Consider the following 6,774-nt stretch of genomic DNA (forward strand, 5'->3'; position numbering starts at 1 on the left):
TTTTCCAGATATCAAGGGCCCTTCAATAAGACTGCAGCCTAGAGAAAAATGATTCCAAGGCTTAGACAGTCAGTAATCCTGAGATGCTGATTTGTTCAGTCACTGGAAACTCTTGGTAGATTTGGGAAAAGAAATGGGGTGAAATGTTGGCCCCACTGGCGTCAGTCTAAGTTCTGCTGTCTGCTGCAGCACTGCCAAGATTTCATTTCCCTAAGATATATAGAGTGTAGGGCAACATACATAATCCATCTTATTTTATTACGGAGTTTATTAAAGTATGTAAAATCCTAGTAAATTTTGACTACTACATTAATTAAAGATATTTTGCAAAGTCCTGGCTGTGCTCAAGTCATTAGTGAGGCTCTTATTAACTTTAATAGAGAACAGAAATTCATCTGATAAATTGTATTAAAATCAAAATTGTGCAAACTTAAAATAGAGCAGTCCGAGGTGTTGGGCTGAACAGTCCAGGAGTGCTTTGCCACACAGAAAGGAACTCCCCGTGCCGGCAAAGGCGGCGGTGGCTGGGCTGGGAGCGGCCAGCGGGTGATGGAGCTGGCCCTGTGACCGCCGTGACATTCTCCCTTGTTCGGCGCTGGAGGCAAGAGACCCACAAAGGCCACGCTGAGCCCTTCTGGCACCACGCCTGCGGGCGAATGAAGAGACACTTTTGTAACCACAAGAGCACTTCTGCAAACGCTCAGCAATAGATTCATAATCCTTCGGTCATTAGAAGGCTGTCGTTTTCCAAGCTGACAGACCAATGCATGTATCAGAGGGCAAACAATGTTCGCAAAAGGATTAGTGGAGGGATTTCTTTTTCAAAGGCTGTGATACAGTTTAAGACAATCACACGTGAGTGAGGGAAGTGTTGCAAATACGAAACCTCTAAGGACACAGAAGACCTGGACAGCCGTGGAACCTCCACGAATGCTGAACCAACGCACATGCAAAGCAAGAGTGGATACAGCATGAAGCATCCTCGCTGCCATTCACTGAGCTGAGCTGTGCGCAGCAGGAAAGGAACATCCAAAGCCTCAGACATAATCCTAAACTGATTAAATCATAGTATAATTACTTGCTACAATGCTGATGTGGTACAAATGAAGAACATGGGTTCTTCAACATGAATGGCCTGAGACAGAAATATCTTCCTGGGTGGGGAATTCACACAGGATATAGACAGGAAAGATATTGTCAGGAAATGAGATAATAAAAAGTGATGCCTGGATCCTCTGTCCTATATAATTTTTTTAATGAGTGGCCAAACTCAGATTGAAACAAATTATGAGTGAAGAAATCATATTCCTTCCAGTGGCAGCAAAGAAGGACATGGTTCAGTCCTGGTTCTTTTGAGCCACAACCCTAATACTTTGAGAATTTTCTGTTCTGACAGGAAGGGTTAAGACAAGCGCATTCCCGTGAGCAGGCTGGCTTACACAGCCTTTGGAGGAGGCCACAGGGGTAGCTACCTACACGTGGCTTGGAATTTTCCCCTCTTCTTGCAGATGGCTGCCTTGCAGCCAGCCCGGGGCCAGCCTGCCAGGACGTGTCTGGAGACAAGCTCGAGCACGGACCATCAGTCTCGCAGCATCCTAGGCCCTATCTGCAGGAGCCCACACGCCGACTAATGTACTCTCTGCCCAGCAGCTGGGACCACACCGCATGGGGGTTTGTTTCCTGAGTGCACCGTTAAGACAGCTTAGACATATCCAAAAATGATTCAATTCACTTTTCCCTGGCTGTATAAAAAAATGTGTGCTGAGAAAAGCTTACCCTGTGAATATTGCTCAGATGCAGAGGGCCTTGTCTGACCTTGGGCCTCAGGCTCTCTAGATAAAGAAGGAAATCCAACACTGAACAAGCTGTTCTGCAGATCCACTCGTGGAGACTGAGGTGGAGCAGAAAGTTCTTCACCATTAGCAGGCCCTGTAAAGAAAGGAGGATGGTATCCATTAGCTCCTGCTCTCTTCCAAGGACTAAACCACTTTAAATGGTACAGTTTCAAGGCGATGGAGAGCTGGCCTGTACCTCCAAAGCCTCCTCCTTGTACCAGCACAGACAGCAGAGCTGGGGCGGCTGGAGGAGCCGCCATATCACAGTGGATGGAGCAGGAGTCATGTTGCCTGTACTCAGGGGTGGCACTGGAGAAGTGTGATCCAACCCAAGGCATGCTTTGGGACAGGCAGCCTGGAGCAGAGCAGTGCTGCGCAGCTCAGTAAGCAGGGCGTAGAGGATGGTGAGCTGTGGGGTCTGGTCCCAGGGTCAGCAGTGGTCTTCTTACGTCCTTGGGTAATTTCTTCCACCTTTCAGCTTTCTGGAGTCCCAAAGCATGGGACTCATGTCGTGTCCCCGGTGGCATTCCCACCAAGTGGGCCCCAGACTTAAAATAACCGTCTGTTCTGTGTCTCACTTTCCACACCTACAATGGAAATGGTGGTTCAGTTTGAGATCTACTGCTGCAATTAATTGGTACAGATGAGATATTTATTATTACTGCTACTACCACAGCAAGTGCAGTGTCCAAATATAAACACGTTTCTTCAGGGTTTAGCGTAGTATGGATACAGGAGGGTTCAGAGGAATCAAGTTTGAGTGAAATAGCCAATGACTTGAAGTTAGTGTTATTTAATGTATTACTGTACTCTGCCTTTTAAAACAGTCCAAAAAAATCCTATTATCTGTCAAACCAATGCAATTAAAAAACCCCAACCTAAATACAGTTGCTGTTTGACCACTTGAGATGCTGCTGGCCAGTATTTTTAGGCTCAAACCACCAGGCTTTTATGAACTGGGGCTGACTACATACACTGGTCCTCTTTCAAAGCCATTTCAGAAGTGTCACCACAAGTCAGTAATTTTACATGTGAACAAGAGTCAAATTTTATTTCTACCCTAAGTCCAAAATTTGCTGATCAGGCATTGAACCAAGAGGTTTTACATACAGGTCACCGAATTTGATCAACAGCTGGTCTTTAGGGGAAGACATCAAAACATGCACAGCACAGTGATCAAGACCAGATGTTTGTCTAAAAGACAAGCTACAGCTCAAGCAGGAATTAATTAGGCAAAGTCTTACAAGCTGTGTTATAAGGAAAACAGATGAAAAGATCACAACAGCCCCTCTGCTTTTTTATTAAAAAAATACAACAAAACAAAACAACTGACCACACTTTGGCTACAAATAGTTCATTGAAATAAAACTTGCTTTTGGGTGCCCCGGTTAAGGATGCGCCGGTGCAGCCCGCCGGCGGTCGGCACAGTTTAGGCAGTGCTGGAAAAACGCCAAACCTCTGCACTGCATTCACCACGCAGCAGCTTCAAACCAAACTCTCACGGGTCAAAGGGAAGGCAGAGCCAGGAAATCTGTTGCTTTGGGATCCACAGGACCACTGGCTCTTGAAGGTGCCCCCCAGAGCGGAGCAAAATTCTTTTAGAGTAGTTGTCCCCGTGTCTGTTGTATCCTTAGGGTGTTAACTGTGCCACTGTGCCTCTTCCAACAGGTCAAATACACAGAATCAAGGAATCGTTTTGGTTTGAAAAGACCTTTAAGATCATCAAGTTCAACCATTAACTTAGCACTGCCAACTCCACCACTAAACTGTGTCCCTCAGCACCACATCTTCCCATCTTTTAAATACCTCCAGGGATGGTGACTCAACCGCTTCCCTGGTCAGCCTGTTCCCATGCATTTGATGTAAACATGTCATAGCAGGGTACGTATCATACACAGGGTATAGTGTATCCCGTACATGGGATATAGCTCAGATTTGGGAATTGTATTGAATACTTTTGTCTTTTAATTTTGTGGTTTGAGAAGAGTGAAAAATCATTTAGAACACATGCTCTGTACATGAGGCTGAAGTGTGATATGGCTTACTTTGAATGCTGTGGTTTTAAGGAAAATATTATTCCTATGCATCTACATATACTGTTGTGTACATCTGCATTTAATACATTTACCATGTATATTTTTGTCTATGTGTCTCATGAATACAGGTGACCTGTATCTTTTCTTAGACAGTCTGATCATGTTTCTAATTTTTTGATTGCAAATTCTATGCATGAGGTAAAAGGAAGAAAGAAACATGAAACCACAGCCAAAGAAGAGAACAACTTTGGCTCCAGCCAAACTGCACTCCTTGCAGAGGTCTTAGATCATTGTGTTTCTAACAGAAACTAGTATGAAGTGGATTTGTCAGCAGATACAAGGCAACTGCAAACAGAAAAATCAGCATGGGAGGGGTTCTTCCCGTTCATATCAACTGAGAAAGAGTTCCAACTTCACAAAGATATTTTAAGGTGTGACAGGAAAATCTGAGTGAACAACTTGCAGAAGTTTATCAAAAAACAAATACTTCAAAGTTAACTTTCACTCCTTGTTGATAGCGTACATTTCCCTTTCCCAGTATGTGTATAATTATGAGTAACTCATTCAACACCTCATCACACAGACCAGGACTAAACCCCAAAAGAGGGTTTAATCCATGTTAAGAATGAAATCCACATTTCTCTGCCTCATGTCTGAACCAGCCCTGTGTGCAGTGAAGCTTCAACCCAGCATCAAACCAACAGATCCATCTTCAGCCCGAGCCACCAAGTTGCCGAGCAGCAGATTTCAAAGTAATTCAGTTCCCTGACATTTCTGGTACTGAACAAGCAAAACCACGGACGTAAGCCTTGTTTTCTCTGAGCACTTCAAGGCAGAGGCTGGGGCAGGGGGGGCAATATCGTGGAGTAAACGGATCTGTTCCTTTTCCATTTTTTCTGTTGATCTGATAACATTTTGGATGTTTGGCAAAAGCTTTGTTAACTTCTGGCTGAATATCCCATTTTGTAAGAAATTAGAGGCAAGGAGGCTCCAAGCAGATAATTGCAGCTTTGGAGCATCTTTCTGCATTCTGCACATTATTGTGGATACAGGTGTTTTCCTGAGCAGCAGTGGCAAAATGCCCAAGGTAACCCTTCACTCCCTGATTTATTCTGAGTTTTCTGCTGTAAGTCTTGCTACAGATGCCTGAGGTGCTTGGCAGGGTATGGAGTGAAGCCGAAGGCATTGTATTTCCTAGTTGCACTTTTTTTTCCATAGGAAAATTCATCTCTGGTGCAGCATCTGCTTCTTAACAAGGCAATGTCTTGTTTTCCTGCCAACATGTCATGAAAGTTAAAGACACGGGAATAGTTTTCTGCTGCTAGTGACTCATCACTTAGTGCTCAGAACCAAGGGCCTCAGTTCAGCTAAAACACAGTACCCAGCGAAGGCAATCTGATAAATTAAATTATGGACACACATGATTACAGGGAGTACATTCAAATTTATTACATATTATATACAATCTCAACTAACAGTTAACTTTAATATAGAATAAAAGAACAGATGCAAATTGAATCATCAAAACTAATTAAAAGAAGACAGGAAAAGTACAACGGTCTCTTCCTATGTCCTCTGTTAAGATCAACATGTTCTTCTGAGAGGTTTAGACTTCACTGTAACGCCATAATTTCACAGCACTGTGATACAGCCAGCAGTCCCCTTGAAAAGATATGCCAAGCTTTTTAGGAAGGGCCAGGTAGTGACTTGTCCTTCTTGAATGGAGAGGGGCACCCTGAGATGCTCCTGTCCTTTAGGCCTCCAGAGATCCATGGAGATCCCTCAGAATCCTCATGGAGATGGAGGACCAGCCTTTCTCCTCCAGCCTTCGTCCTGCTTGCTGACTGCAGCCCAGGCAGGCAGGCTTTGGGCAGAGGCCAGCACCCTCCACTCCAGAACTGGCTCCCTGGAGCCACACATCTTGGTGCAGGGTGAGGGCCGGCAGGCTTCTGCTGCAGGACCTGCTGGGCTGGTTCAGCTGCCCGGCCAGTTTGCAGAGGGTGTGTGAGAGGACAAAACCATTCTCTTTAGGGCTGGCTGTCTACATGTGTGCCCAGAACTGCCCACTGCATCCGCCGAGGCCATGTGCCCATGTGCAGTGAGTGAGTGCATGCTCAACTGCTTGGAGATGTGCATGGGGCAGGGGTGATGGCTGCAGCCAGCAGAGCATCCAAGCCACGATGGGGTCTGTTCTCAAGGTTTCCAGGCAGAGGGGCTGCGCACGGGAGGGCTGAAGCTACATCATGCCAAGGCAAAGAGGAATAAAGCTGGGTGTGGGTTAGGTGGGACTTGGGACAGCAAGAAATGATAGAAACATAGACTCACAGAATAGTTTGGGTTGGAAGGGACCTGTAAAGGTCATCTAGTCCAACCCCCCTGCAATGACCATGGACATCTTCAACTAGATCAGATTGCTCAGGGCCATGTCCAACCTGGCCTTGAATGTTTCCAGGGATGGGGCATCTACCACCTCTCTGGGCAACCCGGGACAGTGTTTCTCCACCCTCACAGTAAAGAATTTCTTCCTTCTACCTAGCCTCAATCTGCTCTCTTTTAGTTTAAAGCCACTACCCCTTGTCCTGTTGCAACAGGCCCTGCAAAAAAGCTGTCTGCATCTTCTGACAAGCTCCTTTATGTTCTGAAGAAGGTCTCCCCGGAGACTTCTCCTCCCCCGGAGGACAGGGGGACGGAGCGGGTGCCCAGCCCAGCTGAGGGGGGAGGGATGCTGCTGGCGGGGCCGGCGCTGGGACCGGTTGCCGGTGTGGAGGGAGGGAGCTGGCTGGGGCTGCCGGTGCCGGTGCCCGCCGACCCCTCGGTGCTGCCGGCGGCTGCCGGACTACGAGTCCCAGCGTGCCCGGCAGGGCAGGGACCGCCGCTGCGCAGCCGCCGCGCCGGGCACCCAC

This window comes from Calidris pugnax, unplaced genomic scaffold (assembly GCF_001431845.1).
Source record: "Calidris pugnax isolate Ruff unplaced genomic scaffold, ASM143184v1 scaffold70, whole genome shotgun sequence".
Classification (NCBI taxonomy): domain Eukaryota; kingdom Metazoa; phylum Chordata; class Aves; order Charadriiformes; family Scolopacidae; genus Calidris; species Calidris pugnax.